Source organism: Mustela lutreola, chromosome 6, assembly GCF_030435805.1.
Source record: "Mustela lutreola isolate mMusLut2 chromosome 6, mMusLut2.pri, whole genome shotgun sequence".
NCBI classification, from domain to species: Eukaryota; Metazoa; Chordata; class Mammalia; order Carnivora; family Mustelidae; genus Mustela; species Mustela lutreola.
This window is the reverse complement of record NC_081295.1, coordinates 15,104,287-15,127,824: the sequence shown is the minus strand read 5'-3', so window position 1 is coordinate 15,127,824 and position 23,538 is coordinate 15,104,287. Positions and strand designations below refer to the sequence as shown.

Genomic DNA, 23,538 nt, shown 5'->3' with positions numbered 1-23,538 from the left:
ATAATTTTCTCTCTCCATATTTCCTTGTAACGATATCTATACTCTCACAGGTTTAGTTTTGCTCACTATTCAAATGCTTTATTTTCACTTTAAGGAAATGAAAACAAGGGGCACTGGGTGACTCTGTCCTCTGCCTTTGGCCCAGATCATGATCTCAGGGACGTGGGATGGAGCCCACGTTGGGATTCAGGCCCCCTGCACATCGGGGAGCCGGCTTCTCCTTCTCCCTCTCCCTCTGTCTCTCTTTCTCTCAAATAAAAAATAAAATTATTTTAAAAAATGAAAATGAAGTTATACTACATCTCCTTTCATAAATGTCTAACATTCTCCAACAAAATTCAGCAGGATCACATGTCTTTTTTGCTTTAGTTTTCTGTGGTTTGAAGATAACACATTGGACCATTAAGGCGTGCTCCTTGTTAGGACAGGTCAGCACCCAGAGCTCAGTGGTTTAGCAGAAAAGAATGTACTCTGGGAAGTTCAGGTGGCCTGGATGGGTGTGTGGGAGGGAACGGCCTCATCTGCTCTCTGCAGACACTCCGGGGTCCGGGCTGTTGGAGACTCTACAACCTGCGATATGCAGAGATCATTCTGGAATCAGGGTCTCTCCAGAAGACAGGAGAGGCAAGAGCACACAGAATCCCACAAGAGGTTTTAAGGGGCTAAACCTGGAAGCCATGACCTTCACTTCCACTCATATACCAAAGGCCAGATTTCAAGGTTGCACGGAACCAGGCTTATTGTATCACTAACGAGTGTCTGCCCCATAGTCAACTGTGATGTCAAAACCGGAGCACAAGCCTGGACCCCAGATTTGGTTTTGCCGTGGGGCCAGTCAGGCTGCACTGATGTCTGGGGTTTTGTGACTATGTGTGAACACTGCAACATATAGCAATGGATTCAGAGCATTTTTTTTTCCACATACATGTTATAAAATGGTGGCCTCCAAAGTGCGATGTGTTGAGTAAGGGAAGTTCTTCCTTTTTCTCATCTTATCTTTGCAGTTACCTAAGAGTCTGCTCCTCAAGGGCTACCTCGTCAGGTACTTCCACTCCAGCTGTGACTTACCATGTTTGCAGTATTGCTCAGGGACTGGGTTTTCTTTCGGTGTTTGTGTTCTGTGTCTTCCATGTCTTGTGTTTCCTCCTCACTCTGAAAGTCCTGGAGCTTAGAGGGAAATACCCCTTCCTTTTAAACTCACTGTTCTGCGTGGAACAGGTATTAAATATTTGTGGCTGATTTATCCAATGAAATAAAGCAGTTTTCCCTCATAAATTAGTGTTTTGTATCAATGATGAAACTGAGCAACGACCTCGAGAGCTATCTGTCCTGGGGAAGGCTAAGGCATTCATTTAAAACAGTTGATTATCTGAGTGCTCAGATTTCTGTATTTTGCTTCCTTCTCTTCCTCTTTTACTAGAGGAAGCTTTATAGACCAAGTACATTTATGACTAGTAATTCAAGCTTATAAAGAGGTTATTTTAATTGATGCCAAATCTTTTAAATTAGAAGACAAAATCTCTGTTCAAAAATTAGGCTAATTTATTTTTTATGCTATTGCTCAGAAGAGTAGATGAAGATTGCTTTATTTATATATTACAGTTTTAATATATATTATATATAATATGATTTGTTCAGGCTCAGTTGGTAATAAAATCTAGCCTGGTCTGAATGAGAAAAATCATCAAAATGTTTTTGATTGCTTTTGTGAAAACTTTCAGCAGGAAGCCAGGACCCATCCTGAGAAGCCAGAGTGGTGCATATGAGAAACTCTTCACTCTCAACTTTTATAAACGTTTTATTAACAAGAATTATTTGTTGCGCTTTGAAAGAAAGTTGGCATTATTTTAAAAGAAATTTAAAGCATGTCTAAAATGAGGTCAGGAAAATCCCACACTCCCCCACCCAAACCCATAAGATTTTCCAAAATAATAAAGACATTTTAAAGATCCAGAAGAAACTGGGGTTTTGCTTAATTTAGAAACCACATTTGCTTTTGAAAGTTGATTTAATGGAATGCTTGGCAAATTATCATATTTTCGGTTGGAATTTTTAACATCAGTCCTTTAAAACCAATTGGTCCAACTTGTGGGAGCAAAAAGAACCTGAAGAACTGCATTCATTTTTTTGCATTGCTGTTTCGGACTACGCTGTGACATTAGGGTTCTGTTCTGGAACATTCCTAACACGTCCTGTGAATGGATGGGGAGACTGTAGCCACAGGTTTGGAGGCTCTGAGGGTGGAATCTGGATATTCTAAAACCTCCAAATCTTATTTATTAATTTCGATGAGAAATAAAGTATCAAGTGGATAAGACATTAACATTTGAGATTGGGGACTTTCCCCTGAGTTCCTGGTGTACCATAACCTCTATGGTGATTAACACATTCCCTCTTTATGTGTGTTAATGTAGTCAGTGAAGTTACAGTCCTGTCTTGGCTGGGGAGATAGTGTCTTCATAAAGCATCTTGCATAGGGGCACCTGGGTGGCTCAGTGGGTTAAAGCCTCTGCCTTTGGCTCAGGTCATGATCCCAGGGTTCTGGGATGGAGCCCTGCATTGGGCTTTCTGCTCAGCAGGGAGCCTGCTTCCCCCTCTCTCTCTGCCTGCCTCTCTGCCTACTTGTCATCTCTGCTTGTCAAATAAATACATAAAATCTTTAATTAAAAAAATAAAGCATCTTGCATATTTCTGTTTTGTTTTAGTCGAATGAGGCCAATTGGTTTCTAAGTTCTTGGAGATAAGGCACTTCTGTTGCTGCTAGTTGCTACCCACGAAACCCTTTCTAATATTCTGATTTTTCAAAGTAAAGAAAGTACTTAAAGAATTTGTTCGTATATACTGAGTAGTTTAAAAATTTTTTAAAAAGATGATCATCATCCAGAATGTCTGGGTGTCTCAGTGGGTTAAACGTCCAACTCTTGAATCTGGTCAGGTCATGATCTCAGGGTCGTGAGATCTCAGGGTCATGAGATTCTCTCTTGAGATTCTCTCTCTCCCTCCCTCCCCCTCTGTCCCTCCCCCACCTTAAAAAAAAAAAAAGAAAAAATTACAATCTTTGAAGTTCTAAGCAATTTAGAGTAAGAGTAAACAATTTTGCATTTCTAGTCCTTTTTTGCAGTGTTTTGGGAGGGAATTTCCTACTCTTGTGTTTTAAAAGAACAGTGCAAACAGCTAACACTTTGAACTTTGTCCCAGGTTCTGTACTGGGGACTTCACATGCATTAACTCATGGAATCCTTACAACAACCCCATGGGTTAGTTAACCTCTATAGTACAGACCAGCAAAGAGACCCAAGGAAGTGGAGAAATTTACCCAAGATCACAAGACCAGGCAATGGCAAAGCCAGGATTTCATCCTAGGCAACCTGGCTCAAAAGTCTGTCCACTTAACCTCTGTTTGAGGGCCTCAAAGTCCAGGGATAAATCCAAGGACTTATACTATTTTTTAAACAAGGAAAAGCTCTCTCATACAAGCTTATATTTCACTGGTTCTCCCCCTACCCCCATATATACAAAAAGAACTAGATCTCATTTATAATCTGATTTCAGTGAAGGGAGAGTCTCCTGATTCCCAATTTTGTTACAGCGGGGGAAATGCTTGACCTGACAACACTTTCCCTTGGTAGTCTATTATTTCCAGGTCCCAAGGAGGGCTGGCTTTTGTCTGGGAAAAAAAATCTGCCAACGATACAGATCAGTTCTAATTTTTCAATAACACATCTACTGAAGTAATACAGCAGTGATATTCTTTCAATATTGTAAACTTCTCTTTTAAAGATTTTATTGCTGTGCAACAGCCAAAATATTTTTCTAAGCATTATTGCTTCATTTTTCTTCAGAGAATTTCACCATTTCGCAATCCCATGCTTTCAGCTACACGAGTTGCTTGCAGCCTTTGGCCACGTTTCATTCAGTTGTTTGGAGAAATAGTGAAATCAAATATGGTCTTTTAAAACAACCTTCAGACAACTAAAATATCATGGGAGTGGTTTCAGCGACAGGTTTCGAAAAAGAAGTCAAAAGCCCCCAAAGTTATTATCGTATTACAAATTTTCCTATGAGAACCCTGTAGATTGGTAAGACAAACAAACAAAAAAAAGGAGAAACCGAGCAATAAACTTGTGACATCACAAGAGAACCCCCGGTGCCAGAGGGGGAGAGCACTTCATTGCTTCCCAGAGCTACTCATGAGGACTTTTTATCTCGTCTTGAGAGCCTGTTTATTTAACATATACCTCAGCTGGGCCAGGTTTATACACACATTTCAGGATAAAATTTAATCTTATAGCAGAATGAGCTGGAAATTCTGGTTTAAGCTGGATGTGCCCAGGACTTCCTGTTCCCAAACTGCAAAATGTTTGCCTTCCCCTATCAGCACCTCAGACTAAATGTGTCCCCAGCTGAACTCTCTTTCCTCCTCCCTCCTCTGCTTTATCTTCCTTGCTGCCTGTCAGGCCTCACCCCACTTCCAGCCTGGCTGGAAGCTCAGACTCCAGACCTACCCCTCTTCCCCATCCGCACCCCGCCATGGCACGGGGGCCAGCTCTCAGCTGGTCCATGACGGCCCGTCGGGAAGACCTCCTCGCGCCTCCTCGCTCTCCTCCAACCCATCCCGCCTCTTCCTGCCCCGTTGTCATCCTGCGGGCTTGAGCTTCCCGATGATCGCCTTCCGAAGTCTGGGCAGCGGAAGAGTCCTACACGCCACGGCCCTAACTCAGCCTGGCATCTAATCCCGAAGAAGGGGTTATATGAGCTGCAGCAGGTCGCACAGCTGGTAGCCTTCTGTCTTTCCTGACGTTACAACGAAAACCAGAAGTCTGTACTGAGGTGCGATGGGTCATGATGTATTGTGCAGACATGCAGGTTGGTGAGAAGTCGGGGCTGGAACTTGCTTTGTGGCCTGGACCTCCCTCCCTTGCTTAAACCCTCATCCCGCCCAGGGTCCCCCCGCTGCCAGCCTCCATGTTCTGTCACCGTCATACCAGCTCGTCCCTTCCAGGTTCCAGCTCAGATCTACACTCCGATTCTGTCTCCTCCCTCTCAACCCTCAAAGACGCTGTCATCAGATGCTGCCTTGAAGACTCACTTGGCTCACGTCTTGACATCCCAGAAAGTTCAAAGGCGTTTGGGCAGGAGCCAGCCAAGCCCTTTGTCTGCTCCCACTTACACAAAAGTGCATTGCTGTAACTTAGAAAAAAATCTGTTTAACACTGGTTGAAATTTTTTTTATCGTGCATTTTTTTAAACTTTATTGCGGTAGACAGACAAGTAAAATTTTAAGTTAAATGGAGTGCACACAGCGGTGATCCGTTCTGCATTGTTAAAGGATTCCTCTCACCTAGTTAATTAATGCATCCATCACCTACACTGCCTATTTTTTTTTTTTTTAAGTTGGCTCCAAGCCCAGTGTGGAGCCCAGAGCGGGGCTTGAACTCCTGACCTTGAGGTCAAGACCTGTGCTAAAATCAAGAGTCAAATGCTTAACCAAATGAGCCACCCAAGAGCCCCTGACTTTTTAAAAGATTTTTTTTTTTTAAAGATTTTATTATTTCTTTTGACAGACAAGATCACAAGTAGGCAGAGAGAGAAGGGGAAGTGGCTCCCTGCTGAGCAGAGAGCCCGATGTGGGGCTCCATCCCAGGACCCTGGGATCATGACCTAAGCCAAAGGCAGAGGCTTTAACCCACTGAGCCAGCCAGGCGCCCCAAGATTTTTATTTTTGAGTAACCTCCACACCCAACATGGGTTCAAACCCACAACCCTAAGAAAGAGTTGCACGCCCTACCAACTGGGCTAGCTAAGCATCCCAACCAATGCTGACATTTTAAAATTAATTAATTTATTTTTTCAATGCTGACTTTTTAATAGACTGTGGGAATTCATGTCTTGTGTTGTCAAGAAGAAGAATTACAAAGTGGACCACAGTGACCAGAATTAGACTTCATAAAATTGAATTCTGAAACAACTGGATGTAGAGTTAATAGAGAAGGGATTTCCTCAGCTTGGGTCTCTGCCAGCTGCCTTGGGGTTTCATCAATTTATGTATTTGTTTCCCCAGGTAGGGAAATTTTTAATTGAAAAATTTAAAAGTGTGTCATAATTCTACTGCAAGGAAAAAATGCAACTTGAAAACATGATTATTACAAATGATACTATAGTTTAATAGGAGATTTCTGAAAGCCTTAGTTTCCCCTAAGGATTTTTTTTTTTTAATGGTGCTCCAAGTGCAAGCCTTTGAAGTGATTATGGATTGGATATGTAGCTATAAAAACAGAAACCAGTGTCAAGGCCAAGAAATCCTCAGCCAATAATGGATGCATGTGGGATCACTGGATGGAATCCAAGGAGAGCTGCTATCTTTCTGATTTTGTTTAATTTTAGAACAGCACACAGTTTCACCAAGGGCCTTCAAGGGAGGTGAATGGGGTTCCATTTTTAGGTTCTGCTGCAAAGACTGGGATCTTAGGCAGGATACTCAGATTCTCTGTGCTCGGGTCTTACCGTCTCGGGTTTGATCCCCATTCTGCCCCTGGCCAGCTGTATTTGCATGAATAATTTATTTTATCCCCTTGTGATTGTTTCCTTATCTTAAAAATGGATTATTCTAATGTCCGCTTTATAATCTTGTTTATTCAACGAGATCACACCCGGAAAGCACTTGGAGCAGCTCTGATAGGAACATGTAAGCACTTAGTAACTAGAAACAATGGGTGATACTAACACTAGTATTACTATCACTTAACATTTTCCTTCAGGTTGTTGAGAAGGTCAAATGCAAGTAGGAAGAAGGCTCCCTCCCCAGGACAAGCTACTAAATTTGCAAAGTCCAGTACAAAATGAAAGTGTAGGGTCCGGTGTACAAAAGTCATTAGGAATGTCAAGGCTGGAACGTTAAATCAAGCGCGGGACTCTTCTGTTCTGAGTACAGAGCCTGTGCAACCGCACAGCCAACACGCCCTCGAAGCCGGCCCTGGAGCCCGAAGGAGCGGAGCGGTTGCACACAGTAGGTGCTAAATAAATGCTCTTCACCTTTGTGTCAGCGCAGTCCTAGAGCTCTCGTGCGCTAGCACGGTAACGTTGACCATAACACCGACCACTCGCTGTCACTTGTGCATGCCTGGCAGAAGGACAAGACCTGGAATCGCGCTCGCGGGGGAGTTCTACAGCGAAGACCGGCCTCTCCCACCGGGAACCCCGGCATTCTGGCGAGTGTCTGCGGCTCAGCCAAGGTGAGGCCTGGCCAGACCCGGCCGCCGGGGCCGCCGAAGCCGCCCGCGCCGCCCGCGCGCCGGAGGCCACCGTCGGGAGGATGCGGGTCTGTCCGACGCCGGGGACGCATCGCAGAGGCCCAAGGCTGCGGGGCCGCCCCACGAGTACGCAGCCCGGCGGGCCTCCAGGTCCCCCCAGCGCGGCCGGCGGCCGGGCTGCGCCGCCCGCGCCTGTTGACTAGTTGCCCCAGGAGACGCGCGCGCCCCCGCACGCGCCCCCGCCCCCGCACGCGCCCCCGCACGCGCTCCCCGCCCCCGCCGCCTGCGCTCGGAGCCCGCCGGGAGCCGTGCGCCCACCCGGGACCTGCCGCGCCGCTGCCCCGCCTCGCCACCCGCGCCCGAGGTACGTCCCGGCCCGCCGGCCGCGCTCCGGGCTCGTTCGGAAGGCCGCGGAGCGCGGAGCACCGAGCACCGAGCACCGGGGCTGCACGGCCGCCGGGCGGTTGCAAACTTCTTCCCAGTGCGCGGGGGCCTCGTGGTGGGTATGGCTCCGCCTTGGGGGTGCGCGGGGACTGCCAGCGGCCGGTTAATTTTAGGAAGTTATGGGCTGGGCGAGAGTTGGGGAAGTGCGTCTGGGTGTTAGCGGGCACCGGTTTGCTTCTCGGACCATGTAAACGGCGAAGTTGGGAAGACCGCTCCTGTAGGTGCCCCGCGACGCCCCCCGCCTCGTGTAACTTACACTCCTTGCCTAAGTAGTGATTGAGAGCAATTTCTTCAAAGTCTGGTGTGGTCGGGTTAATGATGGTCTTGAGCAAAGTCGCTGGCCGTTTTGTTGCTGGTCACCGTAGAAACAGTCACTCAGCTGTCCTTGGATCCATTTGCTCAATTCCTTAGGCACTAGGGACTTGGGGCGTCGGATATGTTGTAACACAAACACACACACGAAGTTAGGGCTGGCTGAGCCCAGGTGAAGTATCCCATTTTGGACCTGGCATCAGGGTCCCACCAGGCACAGTGTACTAGGGGTGTTGCCAGAGATAGGGAAGGGATTGTGCTCTGCAGAGCTGCTGACCTGAGAGTTGTCCTCAGCCTAACCATACTGCCACAGAAATCTCTGGGGACACTCTTTGATTCAAAACATGGGGTGGATTCTCCAAAACGTTATAGGGATTCTGCTAATATTTAGAAGCTTTGATTGCTGCCTTATATTTGACCTATATTTCGATTTCTTTGATTCCTGGCTTATTGAGGAAAATTAGTAATATATTATGCAAATAAAAAGTATTTTTTTTTCCATTTGACATTTGCAAATTTTATCCTGATATGGTATCCTCTGTGAATTAAGAATATTAGTCCAGGGACACCTGGGTGGCTCAGTCTGCTGAGCCACTGACACTCGATTTTCCCAAGTAATCATCTTAGGGTCCTAGGATGGAACCCCCCACATCATTGTGCTCAGTGAGAGTCGGCTTGAGGAGTCTGTCTCCCTCTCCTTCTGCCCCTCCTCCACTCGTGCTCTCTCTCTCAAATAAATAAATCTTAAAAAAAGAATATTAGCCATGCATAAGTTTTTTTAGTATTTTTATATTATTTAAATTTGGAGAAACAATTGAAAGTGAATCATAGACATTGTGACCCTTCATTCCCAAATATCCTAGTAGGTATCTCCTAAGAGCAGGGGCATTCTCCAGCCAAAATGCAGTGATCAAACCCAGGATGTTTGACATTGCTGCAGTAACTTTACCTAATGTACACTAGCTACAAAAATTTTGCCAATTGTCCCAATAATACCATTTACTGCAGAATATTTTTTCATGTCAGGATCATGCTTTATATTTAGTTGTGTGTCTCTAGTCTCTATAAACCTGAAATAGTTCCTCAATCTTTGTCTTTGATGATACTGATATTTTTATGGAGTCTGGGTCATTTGTCTTGAGAATGAGTTCATCTGATTGTTTTTCATTAGATTTTTGGTAGACTGCTCACTTTGGCAGCACATATAACTAGATTTTTGGTAGAAATACTATAAAGTGGTATGTCTCAATGTGTCAAACCAGGAGGTATGTGATGTCACTTTGTCCCACTTTTAGTGATCCTGATTGGTGGTATTTGCCAGAGTTTACCATAGTAAAAGTGAAAAAAGAAAAGTTTTGGCAATAAATATGTGATCATATTGAATAATCTTATCGATGCATGTGGAGATTTTTAAGATAAATTTTACTAACTACATAAAAGGAACATATTTGGGGCGCCTGGGTGGCTCAGTTGATTGTGTCCAACTCTTAGATTTTGGCTCAGGTCGCGATGTCAGGGTCATGGGATTGAACCCGAGTGGGGCTCCATGCTCAGCTCAAGAGTTGGCTCTCCCTTGGTGCACCTCTCCCCCTGCACGCACATGTAATCTTTCGTTTACTAAATAAGTAAACGAAATCTTTTTTAAAAAAGAGGAAAATATTCACCAAATCCAAGATTTTAATTGACCCGAAAGACCTAAATCTTACACTAGAAGTAGAAACTGATAGAGCAGCATTTATTAAAGTTATTTTTTCGGTTTGCTAAATACTTCATCTGAGACAATCTTATAGCTCAGGTAGGCAAAGTAAGAATTTCCCATTATATGGATGTGAAAATGGTTTGCTTAGTTAGCGACTGCTGTAGCTGGACTTAAATAATGTTTCTTTTGTAAGTTTAGTCCTTTTCCTACTGCACCATCATATACTGAAAAACAGACTAAAATACAATTCTGTGCAACTCTATGAGGACACAGAATGCTGCAGAGACCAAAGGTTCTAGTTTTGGGTTCAAGCAATCCTGATTATATCCCTTATTATCTGTGATGACACACGGGCAAAAAAATTACTCATGTCTCTGAGCTGTAGTTCCTTCATCTGAAGTCATGGGATCAGAGTCCTTACCACATAGGATAGTTTTGGGATTTCACAGTTAATATATCTAATCCATCCAACAGACTGAGAGGGTAAGTGCTTATTAATATTAGCTATTCTTATTCTCTATAACTTTTGGAATTTGACTTGGCATCGACTCCACGCCTGTCATCGCTGACACCTCCATTAATAAGACCTCAGTCACCATCTCAGCAATCAGTAATTGAGGCTTTGTATGAGGTACTGAGGATTAAAAAAATGAATTTCACAGTTTCTGCTCTCAGTGAAGAATCAAGAGTTCACAATCAAGAAAAACAGATACAGAAACAGTTGGCTTCCGTGGGTATCACCCATGACCCAGATTTAATGTGGCATTTTTCTCAAGTTGGTTTTGCCTCTCATCAAATAATAAGCAGACCTTTACTAGGCTAGAAAACATGATGAATACTGAGAGCAATGTTACATGACTTGAAATTTAACAGCTCAAGCAGGGAAGAGGGAAACATGCTTTCACGAAATTTACAAGTAGAACTTCCAGCAGAACAGTGTAACTTTGTTGTGCATTTGAAATAAGGCATGGGGAAAAAAGCAGAAAGAAGGTGTGAAAGCCTAAAAATGTTACTAAATTATTAAAATAATACCAGTGAGCAAAAAGCTACAGCAGTCCTTTGGCAAGAAGTGATTGCATTTGAGATCAGAGGGCACAGACTTCCTGTGGCTTTGCTCTTTCAGTGTTTTCACATACCTAGAAGACCTGAACCAAAGTGGAGTCTCCAGTAAATAGCACTGTTGGGGCTTTGAGCAAGTCTCTTGCCTCTCTGTGAAACAGGTGAACTAACTGTCTGATGGGGTTGTTGTGAGAAGAAAATATAAATAGCAACTCTGTTTATCAACTGTATCATCTGTAGGTCATCAGGGCATTGGCCCTGGAGATGGTCATCCATAATGATGAAGGAAGGAAAGTCAGTTTTCCCTTTATTTCCCCACTATTTCCATTTTTTAAAAAATTATGAAAAAATACGTGTAACATAAACTTGACCACCTTACCCATATTACGTGCATGGTACAGTGGAGTAATTACCTTTCTATTATTTTGCAACCATTGCCACTGTCCATGTCTAGAACTGTTTTCTTTTTTATTTTTAGAGCCCTTTTTATCCCGCATAACTGGGACTCTGTACCCACTAACCCATAATTCCCCATTCCTTTCTCTCCTTTGGCAATGGAAACCACCATTCTATTTTCTGTTTCTGAATTTGACTACACTAGGTACCTCATGTAAGGGGAATCATACAGTGTGATTTTGTGACTGCTTTATTTACTTAGTATAATGTCCCCAAAACTCATCCATCTTTTAGCATGGCAGAATTTCATTTCTGTTTAAGGCCGAATAATATTCCATTATATGTGTATATCCTGTTTTGTTTATCCATTCATCTGTGCATAGACACTTGGCTTGTTTCCACCTTTTGGTTCTAGTGAATTCGCTTTGATTGTGGCTGCACAAATAGCTCACGACCTTACTTTCAATTCTGTTGGGATTGCTGGATGATAATGGCAATTCCATTTTTAATTTTTTGAGGCGCTACCATCCTGGGTTCCATAGTAGCTAGACCATTTTTCATTGCCATCAGCAATGCCCAAATGTTGCAATTTCTGTACCTCCTTGTCCACACTTATATTTTTCTTTCCTGCTTCCCTCCTTTTATCTTTTTTCTTTTCATAGCAGCCATCCTAATGGGTATGAGGTGGTATCCATTTATACTTTTTAAAAATAGTTTTTTTAAAAAAAGATAGTCATTTATTTGAGAAAGAGAGAAGATATGAGAAGGGGGAGGTGCAGAGAAAGAGGGAGGAGCATGTGGGGTTCAGTCCCAGAACCCTGAGATCGTGACCTGAGCCTAAGGCAGATGCTTAATCGACTGAACTACCCAGGCGCCCTTCCATTTCTACTTTTTGAAGAATCATTTCTTCCCTCTTCTGTTTCCTCTTTTGTTCCCCCACCTCCTAATCAAACTCAAGTTTAAGAAAAGATATGACTCGGGACACCTGGGTGGCTCAGTTGGTTAAGCAGCTGCCTTTGGCTCAGGTCATGATCCCAGCGTCCTGGGATCGAGTCCCACAGCAGGCTCCTTGCTTAGCAGGGAGCCTGCTTCTCCCTCTGCCTCTGCCTGCCTCTCTGTCTGCCTGTGCTCGCTCTCTCCCCCTCTCTCTCTCTGATAAATAAATAAAATCTTGAAAAAAAAAGGAAAGATATGACTCTAGTCACACATCTTTATATGAATTTGTTAGAAGCCTCCTTATTCTAGGTATAAAGAAAAAAGCCCAAAGCTCCCAAAAAAAGCCAAGAAAGAGAAAAAGAAACAGAAAAAGTAGTGAAAAAACCAAAACCCAAACTGACGGTGGAAATATAAATCTAAATATAGCAGGGAAAATAAATGTAAATATAAATATAGCAGGCATTACCATAAAGGAGAATGGACGAAATGCTCAGTTAACTGACAAAATTGTCGGATTGATTTTTTTTTTGATCTAGGTATATGGTATTTATGAAAGACATATAAACAAAAGTATATGGAGAAGTTGAAAGCAAAGTGTACAAAAAGGTTCATCAGGCATGGGGCTTCTAGGTGGCACTGTTGGTTGAACATCTGACTCTTGGTTTTGGGTCAGGTCCTGGTCTCAGTGTCGTGAGATCGAGTCCCACATGGGCTCTGGGCTTAGCACAGAGTCTGCTTATGTTTCTCTCCCTCTGCCCCCACCCTCTGCTGCCAACTGTCTTTCTTTCTAAAATAAATAAATAAATTTTTAAAAAATATTCATCAGGCAAGAAATAAGCAAAAGAAAGCTGATTAGATATAATACTTTTAAGGCAAAAATGCATTACCGGAGGTAAAGAGAGTCACAATACAAATTATTTCACTATCTAATAATAATAAAAATTTTCATTCACAGGAAGGTGTAAGGATTCTAAATGTATATGCAATAACATGGCATCAATACTTGGTGTTCAAATATGCAAGATAAAAATTGACAGGAACAAAAATCTTTAAGGACATATAGATGAACCCAAATTAGACTAGTACTTCTTCAGCATACCTCTCTTACTATCTGAATAGCAACTAGGCAAAAATTTGGTAAGAGAGCTACTAAAAAAACTGAAGACACAGACTTGGTAAAGTCATTGTGAAGAAGAATTAAAGTGTATAAGATATTTGGGATTTGGCTGTGGAAGTTAACAGGATGCCTTTTTCTCTTTGTCCAAGGGAAAAAGATGCCTTTAGACTAGGAATTAATTAATTGGACAAAAATCCTAGAAAATGTACTCCATTGGTAGGGGTTGAACTAGATCAGTAGTTACATGTTTTTCTCTTGTAAATAAATAAGGACTTTCTGTTATCAAAAGCAAATGATGACAGTGTGATAAAAAAACATTAAACACACCCAGCTAGAAGAATTGTCTATAAAATAGCTGACAGTACTCAAAAGTGTCAAGGTCACTAAGGAGACACAACACTAAATGCGATGTGGGGACCTAGACTGGTTTCTGGACCACAAAGAGAACATTAGTGGAAAGACTGGTAGCTTAGTGAATAGTATTTTACCAATGTTAGTTTCCTGGTTTTAATAAATGTACCTTGCTTATCCTAGTTATTAATGTTGGGGAATCTGGGTAAAGGATATACAGATATAGCCACTTTTCTCTAAGTCTAAAATGATTTCAAAAACTTTTTTTGTTTTTTAAAGTTTTATTTATTTATTTGACACAGAGAGAGATCACAAGTATGCAAAGAGGCAGGCAGAGAGAGAGAGGAGGAAGCAGGCTCCCTGCCAAGCAGAGAGCCCAATGCGGGGCTCGATCCCAGGACCCTGAGATCATGACCTGAGCCGAAGGCAGGCAGGCGCTCCCAGGCACTCCTAAGTCTAAAATGATTTCAGAATTAAGTGTTTGAAAAAAAAATAAATTATAACCAGTTGATTCATTTGTGTATCTCACTTTGTTGATTTTAACTCCCAACACTTGGTTTCTCCTGGTACCTAATCATTCTTTGACCCCCTGGCTTTAGAACGCAGCCTGAGAGAAAGCATTTTAAGGACCAGTAGGAAAGCTTTTTGGACACCAAGCAGGGCACGTTTTTGTTTGCATATTTTAAAATGAGCATGTGTTTAGTTAATGTCAGCAAATACAGTGTGTGGTGTATTTGAAACAGTAATGAGTGCTTCTTGGTTTGTACTTGAATTAAGTTGACTCATAATAAAGTCTTCTTCTATGTTCAAGGACAAACTTAACTGGAAAAAGGGAGTAATGCTCGCTGTACTAGGAATTATTTATGCTATGTACTTTACCCAAAGTGTGCTTTTTCAACCCTCTTTATTTTGCTTCCAGTTTTTTTTTCCCTTTAGAAATTGGTGCTTTGGTGGCTTAGATCTAAGGCAGAGAACTTCCAAGGTGTTGCAGAAGTGGGACCAAGAGCACCATATTTTTCTTACTGACACTAGTGTAGCTATTGATCGTGACTTTTCTCTTGACATGTATAGAGAGTGCTTGAATAAAATGTCTTAAATATTGGTTACAAGACCAAATATATACCTTATATTCCCGAGCAACTGAAATAACTTCCTTTTCTTTGAATTTATCCTGTGATTTCCTTCTTGAATCTTTCCTGTTAAACTTCGTACAGAAATTAATTTCTCAGCATGGTCAGACCATTATAGCTTAACCTCACTATTCGTGCACATATTTATATTTGAGTATAATTGTCACATTTCCCTAAGTCTCTCCTACTTCAGGGTAAAAGAAGTGGAATAGGAAGAGGAAGTCTTGATGCTGACATCCTGTGAACATTTGGAGTGATCGAAAGTGAGGAGTTGGGAGGAAACCCCAGTCAGAAGTATTCTGCTTAGTGAGCCACACGTCGTGCTCGTCACCTATTTTGGCAATCTTGCATTGCATCCTAGGCTTTCTGTTAGGAACTGAAGATACAGAAATTCTTTCCTTTTTTTTTTTTTTAAGATTTTATTTATTTGGGAGAGCGAGCGAGAGAGAGCAGGAATGGGGAGGAGGGGGAAGCAGGCTCCCCACTGAGCAGGGAGCCCAAGGTGGGGTTTGGTCCCAGGACCCCGCGATCATGATCCTGGGCTCATGGCCTGACTTAAAGTCAGACACTTAACTGACTGAGCCACCCAGGTGTCCCAAACAGGCGCTGTTTTAGATAAGGTCTTGCTCTCAGAAAAGTTGTATTCTTTTGGGGGAAATAGATAACAAAAAAGTGAATAGTAAGCAAGGTAATTTAGGGTAAAAAAGAGAGTGGGAAATGCTTTAACGAGAAGCTAAAGCAGGGTATCAAGATCGAGGGGGGCTGGGCTGAGGGTGAGGTCTACTTTGGATAGGGCGGGTAGAGAGGGCACCCTAAGGAGAGGTTTGTGCTGAGTTGTGAATGATCCCAAGAAGGAATGTTCTCAGTCATCACAGGGGCAGCTAGTGGCCCTTAGGCAGGAATGAGAGCAATGTGCCTAGAAAGGGCCCAGCTCATAGACTGTCCCTCAGCTGGGGTATGTCCAGTCCAGCATTCCCTCATAGACGGAGCTGAATCCTTTCTGGCATCCATGGTCATGCTCTACGAGAGCTGTTGGGTTCTCAGTGCACCACGTTAGGAGCCGTGTGTCTGTTCATCTCGTCACTGATGTTAGGAAAGTCCGAGAGAGGCTGAGGACCCTTTGCTCGACAGGTGCTTGACAACACATGTGAGGCAGGTACAGGGGCTCCTGGGAACAATCCCGAGGTAATCGGTGAGTGCTATGATGTCATTGTCAAAGTCCTTAAATTTGTTTTATGCAAAGGGATGAACATGCTCTTTGGAGATACGTACTGAAGTTTTGAGGGGTGAGGGGCCATGATGTCGGCCAATTACCCATGGTTCAGCAGTCATATTTGTAATCAGCGCATGGAGAAAGGCATCAGTCAGATGTGGCAAAATGTTCTCACGGCTGGCGAATCCAAGGGAAGCGTATACTTGGGTTAATTGGGTTATTCTTGCAACTTTTCTGTCACCTTGAAATGAAACTTAAGAAACATGTGCCTGCTATGAATGGAGTGACAAAGTAGAAGGTACTGTTCCTAACTGCTGAGCTAAAGGGTGAATAGTAACACATCCCAGTTTAAGAAAGGGTGGCAGAAAGCATGCCTGGAGTAAAGACATGGTGTCAGGTAAGGATCTTGCAGGAAATACAAGAACAATTATATGGGCGTTATGGTAGACCAGGGGTGAGGATGGAGCTGGGCAAATTTGGCTTCTGGCGGGGAGATGATGTTGGCTTTGAAGCCCCAGCTGGACATGCGGTGATGTTCAGTAGACGGTTGAAAATGGGCGTCTCTAGCTAGAGGTGCAGGTTTGGGGGCCATCAGATGCTGGGAATGGCTGAAATCTCAACAGGGCAGGAAGTTGGCCAGAGAAGGTGTCTCCAGTGACAGAGGGCTGAGGACAGGACCCCAAAAAATAACAAGTTAAGAAGTGGTGAAGGAGGAGGAGCTTCAAGAGGGACTGAGAGAGGGGAGGGCCAGGTAAGTCAGAGGAGGGAGCCATGCAGAGAGCAGAGGAAGAGGTGTGAGGAGAATGCAAGGAGAGTGTGCTTTGTGTGGCATGTGCCAAAGGGAGGTCAAGTCAGGTGAGGAGCAAAAGTGTTCCCTGGAAACGTTCTTACACTGTTGGTGGGAATGCAAACTGGAGCAGCCGCTCTGGAAAACAGTATGGAGGTTCCTCAGAAAGTTAAAAATGGAACTACCCTACGACCCAGCAACTGTACTACCAGGTATTTATCCAAAGGATACAAACATGGTGATTTGAAGGGGCACGTGCACCCCAATGTTTATAGCAGCAATGTCCACAATAGTCACACTATGGAGAGAGCCCAGATGTCCACCAGCAGATAAATGGATAAAGAAGAGGTGGTGTGTATACACGATGGGATATTACGCAGCCGTCCGAAAGAGCGCTATCTCGCCATTTGCAATGATGCAGATGGACCTAGAGGGTATTGTGCTGAGTGAAATAAGGTCAGTCCCAGAAAGACAATATCGTATGATGTCACTTCTATGCAGAGAAACAAAACATGAACATAAGGGAAGGGAAAAACAAGATGAAAGTAGGGAGAAAAATCCCAAGAGATGCTGAGCTCTAGGAATCAAACTGAGGGTTGCTGCAGGGGTGGTGGGTGGGGGGTGGGGTAACTGGGTGACGGACATTGAGGAGGACACTTGATGCTGTGAGCACTGGGTATTACATGGAACTGATGAATCACTAAATTCTACCTCTGAAACTAATTAATAAAAGGTGTTCCCCAGATATGGTGTTCAGGGCAGTCTTCTCCCAGGAAGTGAATTTTAAGCTGAGCTTTGGAAGGTAAGAGTTAGCGAGGCAAAGGATCAGGGTGATTGTGTTGGATACATTTTCTCCACACCAAAAGCATGGGTGGAGGAGCAGGAAGCCAAGTCCACTCAGGCATCTGCAGAAGGCCAGCGTGGCCGGAGTGTGGTTGGAGAGCACAGTGAGGTGAGAAGTCATGGGTGCAGAAGCTGGTGAAGTAGGCAAGGGTCAGATCATACAGGACGTTACAGGAGTTTGGACTGTGCCCTAAGGGCGAGGGATGCCCCTGGAGAATTTTAAGTCTTGGGATATATCGACTAGTTCTGCATTTAAAAAAGATCCCTTTCGGGGTACGGCATAAAGCATGTGACTCTTGATCTCAGGGTCCCGAGTTTGAGCTCCATGTTAGGCTAGAGCTTACTTTAAAATATATATATATATTTTCCTTTGGTCGGGGGGAGGGTGAAGGTTGGGATAAGTCTGAAGTTGGGGAGACACTCTGGAGGCTATTGTGGTAGTCTAGGTGACCTGGTAGGCACGATGGACATGGAAAGGGAACAGTGACTTAGGTGTGAGAATCAAGATGGAGGCATTGGAACTGGAAGGAGAGAGAGACAATGTAAAGTATGGGCTTCTGGTTCAAGGAACGGGGTGGGTGTTTGTTGTCATTCGCTGAAATGGAGAACGAACAGGTTGGAAAGTAGCATGAGTTCAGGGTTCACCGTTGGACATGTTGGGTGGGAGGTGTCTTGGCTGTCTGGGTGATACCTGCTGGCCAGTTAGATGTAGATCCTGAGCCCAACAGAGAGGCTTCAGGTTGGGATCATCATATATTTGGGGCTCCTGAGTACATAGGTGGTTCTTGAAAGTCATAAAGGAAGGCCAGAGAAATGAGGGTTTTTTTTTTGTTTGTTTCTTTTCTCTCTCTCTCTCTCTTTTTTTTGCTTTTTTTTTTTTTTAAGACATCCATTGAAATAAGAGTTTTTCCATGGAGAGTGTGAAGAAGAATTTTTAAAACATTGACTTTGACCATGTGATGGTTGAGGGGAAGCAGATGAGAACACAGAAAAGATCCGAAGGGAATGAATTCTTCCTGTGAAGGGCATCTATTAAGAAAATTGTTTACTCATCATTTTATTCATTTATTGACCAAATATTTGTTGGCCTCAGAAGAATATTAACCTTGGAATGAAGAGACTTGGATATCATTGACTGAAATGAGCTGAATTCATCTTTCCAGGTCTGGTCTCTTTATGTTGTCAGGTTCATTTGCACCTCAAGTTTTCCAAGAAATATTAATAAACTAATCAAAATTTCCAAAATATTTTATACCAGAAACATATATAAAATAGTGAGAACATATGACATTAAGTCAGCCCCGCTGTTTTATAAAGCTGAGAATTTATGACCATCCCTGAACCTTTCCAGGCCTCAGTGTCCTCTTTGGAGCATTAGTACTTGATCTGGGCTTTTCACTCGAGAGTAGACCAAGCTTGTGTGCTTACGTCTGCTGCTTCTCTGAGCCGCATTCAAAGAGAGGAAAAGTAAAAAACGGCATCATTTCCCAACAGTGCTGGGTATAAGACCAGATTTTTTTTAATCATTCTGGAAAATACAAAGACAGTGGAGTCATCAGGTAAATCAACGGCAGAGGAGAAGAGAGCAGTATACGTAGAACTGTTCTTCCCAGAGCTTTCTGGAAGCTTCCACCCTTGGCATCAGCAGATGTGGATCTGGATTATTAGAAAGTAGGAAGAAATCAGGTAGACATCACTGATGACTGCGAAATGTGAATCAACTGCTTCCATGTCCAGTACCCCACAACCACTTCCACTTTGGATTCCCCTGTTCCCACCTTGGGCAATTCAACGTGCAGTCTATCGTGCATTGATGTATGTTTGTGTCCTTCCCAAATTCACACGGCAAAGTTTTCACCCCCAGTGTGCTGGCCATCAGGAGGTAACTGGGTTTAGATGAGGTCATGAGGCTGGTCCCTTGTGATGGGATGGGTGTCCTTCTAAGAAGAGGAAGAGACTGGACATCTCTATATTCTTTGAGGACACAATGAGAAGATGGCCATCAGCAAGCTGGGAAGAGAGTTCTCCCCAGGAGCCAAATCACCTGGTACCTTGATCTTGGATTTCCGAGCCTCCCCAGACTGTGGGGGAACAAACATCTGTCTTTGAGGCCACCCAGTTTGTGTGTGTGTGTGTGTGTGTGTGTTTTTCCCAACCGCCCACCTGATATAGTCAGTGTTCTAAAGTTAGCCTACCCACCCCTATTCTCACAACTTGCCCCCAGCCCTCCCCACTTCCGGCCACGACCTTCCGGACAAATGTGAAGTGTTATGATGGTACACAATGGGCGGTGTCTTCAAAGCAGAGCCTTTCTTCATGTGGTGGTTTCTCGCAACACTCATTCTCGAAGCTGAAGTACATTAACCTGTGCCTTAAAGATGTGACTTCTCTGGAGAAATGTGTTCTGCCCCTATAATTTGTAGAACCTGAGCAATATCAACTTAACCTGTTTCTATTAATTTCTGGCTGCCATATTTGGATTTTTTTAAATTTAACTTTTTTTTGGGGGGGGGGTTACTGAGCAGACAATAGTTAACTTCCTCTGGTGAGTGCCTGGAGTACAGAGAGTTCACAGGGAGTGAGTATAGAGCATGTAACCGAGGCTGGCAAAAATGAAACTTTTTTCAACAACTGAGCTTAACTCAGGAGACACTGTTTCCTCCCTTTAGACGAAAAAGACCATCTTGTCAATTCAGGGGAACTTATTCCAGTGTTTACCTCACTCCCTCTCTCCCTTAGGTGAACCAAGTTTCTGTGGGTGGGGATGGGTGTGGTTTTGAGCCTCTTGGGACCCGGTGGTGGGGGGTAAGGGGGGGGGTAGGCCCATTTGGGCTGGAGACTGTCCTCTGCAGCCCTGGCTCTGACTTCCCTTGGGGACTTGGACGTGGGTCTCTGCTGACATCCTCGGCTTTGCTCTGGCCTCTCAAGACCCAGCCGTGCAGCAGGTCGCTTATTCCTATCCCAAGTCCCTTTACACCTGTGGCCTGATCTATGTCCCCCTTTTTGGTTTTCTTGGGGAGATGGGGAACCAGGGTAGGGTGTCGCTTCCCTGCTTGAGAAGTGAGTACAGAAGGCAGAGCCGCCTGTGGGCCCCATGGGCACGTCCCTCAATCCCTGCTCTCGGTCCACTCCCAGGAGCTACTCTGCTGCCTGTAGGGCTCTCCAGTGGGCGTCCGTCTGTGGGGGCGCCATCCTGGGAAGCCAGGAAGGTAGCTGGGGTTTTTATTATCCTTCCCACTCATCTCAGGTGTTAGTTCCCAAGAGGGCCAGCAACACCTAAGTGCCGGTCAGGTCTCCTCCTTCTGGGGACTGGAGCCACGCATCCCCTTTCAAGTGGGAAAAAGATTCTCCAGCATGGACTGTTCTCTAGTCTACAAGTTATTTATTTATTTATTTATTTATTTATTTAAAGATTTTATTTATTCATTTGGCAGACAGAGATCACAAGTAGCCAGAGAGGCAGGCAGAGAGAGAGAGAGAGAGGGAAGGGAAGCAGGCTCCCTGCTGAGAGCCTGATGCAGGGGCGGGGGGGGGGGGGGGGGGTCGCGGGTGGGGGGATATGCTGGATCCCAGGGCCCTGGGACCTGAGCTGAAGGCAGAGGCTTTAACCCACTGAGCCACCAGGCGCCCCTCTAGTCTACAATTTTTGTTTTTTTTTAAAGATTTTATTTATTTATCAGAGAGAGAGAGGGGGAGAGAGCGAGCACAGGCAGACAGAATGGCAGGCAGAGGCAGAGGGAGAAGCAGGCTCCCTGTTGAGCAAGGAGCCCGATGTGGGACTCGATCCCAGGACGCTGGGATCATGACCTGAGCCGAAGGCAGCTGCTTAACCAACTGAGCCACCCAGGCGTCCCTCTAGTCTACAATTTAAAGGAATAAATTTTCCGCAGTAAATCCTCAAGGCTTTTTTTTTTTTTAATTTATTTTTTAATTTGACAGGAAGATAACAAGTAGGCAGAGAGGCAGGCAGAGAGAGGGAAGGAAGTTGGCTCCCCGCTGAGCAGAGAGCCCAATGCAGGGCTTGATCCCAGGACCCTGAGATTGTGACCTGAGCCGAAGGCAGAGGCTTTAACCCACTGAGCCACCCAGGCGCCCCTTCATATTCATTTTTTAGTATTTAACTGAAACCCAGTCACTGGGGACATGGTGGTCTCACTGGGAAAGAGATATGAAATAAAAAACCATATAAATAGTAGTTATAATATGAAGGATACAGACGGGGTGTCATGAAATCAAATAACACAAGAACTCATTTAGATTGAGGCTCGGGAAGACCAATATAAGGAGGGAGAGCAGGCCATCAGGTGCTGGGGTAGAGGGAGCCAGACTAAGAGAGATTAGGAAAAGAGGGGAGGGGCAGGGAGGGGGGGAGTCAGAAGTATACAGCTGTAAGATTTGATCAGATTTTTTTCCTTTTTGAAACTAAATTTCCTTGTTATAGATAGTAGTAACAGCTTCAAACAGTTGGTCTTGGAATTAAAAAAGAAAACATAGTATTTAAATCATGCTTAACACAGACCTAACATGATAAGTATTTATTATCTGGTGGCTGTAAATAATGATACTAGTACCTTCATGGAGTTTACATTCTGGTGAGGTGACGATACCCACTGTAGGAATGGGAATAAGTGAAGAGGAGCCACAGAGAGAAGTGCCACATTTATGCTACTTTAATGACTTATTACAGTCGTATCTGAAGGAAAAGGCAAGACAAACCACCTTAATGTACTAACGAGTGCATTTAAGTGACATGTAACAGTGAGGTTACAGAGTAAAGATGCTGAAGTTACAGAGTTGACTGATGGCGTTTCCCATCTGTAAAACCTTGTACATCTAGTCTAAAACCTTGAGACCAAGATTGGCTGTTGCTCAGGCCCTAACAAGCTTCTAAAGGCAGGACGCGTTAGAGAAATAATTGCAAATTTATTAGCTTTGGACCTTCATCCTAACAAGGATTAAGATTTATAGTTTTAGTTCCTTCAAGGGAAGCATTTTACAAATGTGTTATACTTTTATCCTTACCTAACAAGATGGTCTTTCCTTCCCAGGGTATCTTGGTCAACTGTCTCCTGCCCTCTCTGGTTTCTTCTAAAGCTCCAATCTCTATTCTAGGTTGATCTCTAGCAAGGGCTAATTTAAAAATATGAGGTATATTATTCTCTATTTTTACAAGAGGTGAGGGAAATCCCATCTGTATTTCTTTTTCTTTTTTAGTTGTCTTTTTTTTTTTTTTAAGATTTTATTTACTTGTCAGAGAGAGAGAGTGAGAGAGAGAGAGAGTGTACGCAAGCAGGGGAATTAGCAGGCAGAGGGAGAAACAAGTTCCAGACTGAGCAAGGAATCTGATGTAGGACTCGATCTCACGATTGTGGGATCATGACCTGAGCCAAAGGCAGATGCTTAATTGGCAGCCATCCAGGTGTCCCTCGCCTGTACTTCTTAATAGGGGCCATGGTTTAGGGCTAGTTAGGTGTTTTTATAAATAAGTAAATAAATTCAAGTAGGTATTTTTATGTTTTTTTATTTTTATTTTTATGCTGACCTTAGAGATGTGAACAAAAGGGAAGAAGCATTTTCATTCTGTTGTTCATCTACTCCTCCATCCATCTATTTAACAAAACATTTAAAAAATACTGAGTGGGTCTCCATTCAACAGACATTTATGGAGGTGCTTGTCATATCCTAGGAAAGGTACCTGGCACTAGGGATACAAATATAATTAATTTGTAGGTTTTGCCTTCCAACCCACAACCTTGTACCCAAATCATTCATTCAATTATTAATACTCAACATGTGTTTCATGAGTGCCAACTCTGTGCCCAGAGTTGTTGCAGACACGGGGGATGCAGTGCTGGGGAACAGACATGGGGTCTGCCCTGGTGGAGCTTTTATTCAGGGGGTGGACCTAAGAGCAAGTGCAGCAGGTAAGGGCTGTGCTCTCCAAAGTGGGTTGATGGCTACAGGAGGTGCAGAAAATTATTTATGAGAGATTCAGTAAGAA

At 43.8% G+C, this 23,538-nt stretch overlaps 1 protein-coding gene and 1 long non-coding RNA gene across 4 annotated transcripts in view; both read left to right on the top strand.

The window, feature by feature from the left end:
• Nucleotides 1-4,073: 4,073 nt before the first annotated feature.
• Nucleotides 4,074-5,216, top strand: LOC131833454 (uncharacterized). The gene is made up of 2 exons (XR_009354476.1): nucleotides 4,074-4,866; nucleotides 5,003-5,216. It is a non-coding gene; the product is annotated as an uncharacterized LOC131833454 (long non-coding RNA).
• A 1,539-nt stretch (nucleotides 5,217-6,755) lies between these two features.
• CCDC170 (coiled-coil domain containing 170) overlaps nucleotides 6,756-23,538 on the top strand; it is a 94,647-nt gene continuing 77,864 nt past the window's right edge. The window contains exon 1 of one of the 3 annotated variants that reach the window (XM_059176763.1): nucleotides 6,756-7,232. The gene's annotated coding sequence lies outside the window, so the exon portion shown is untranslated. Of the gene's footprint in view, nucleotides 7,233-7,507; nucleotides 7,615-7,663; nucleotides 7,750-23,538 lie in introns of those variants that run through there. The other 2 variants (XM_059176762.1, XM_059176764.1) reach the window with 2 other exon arrangements.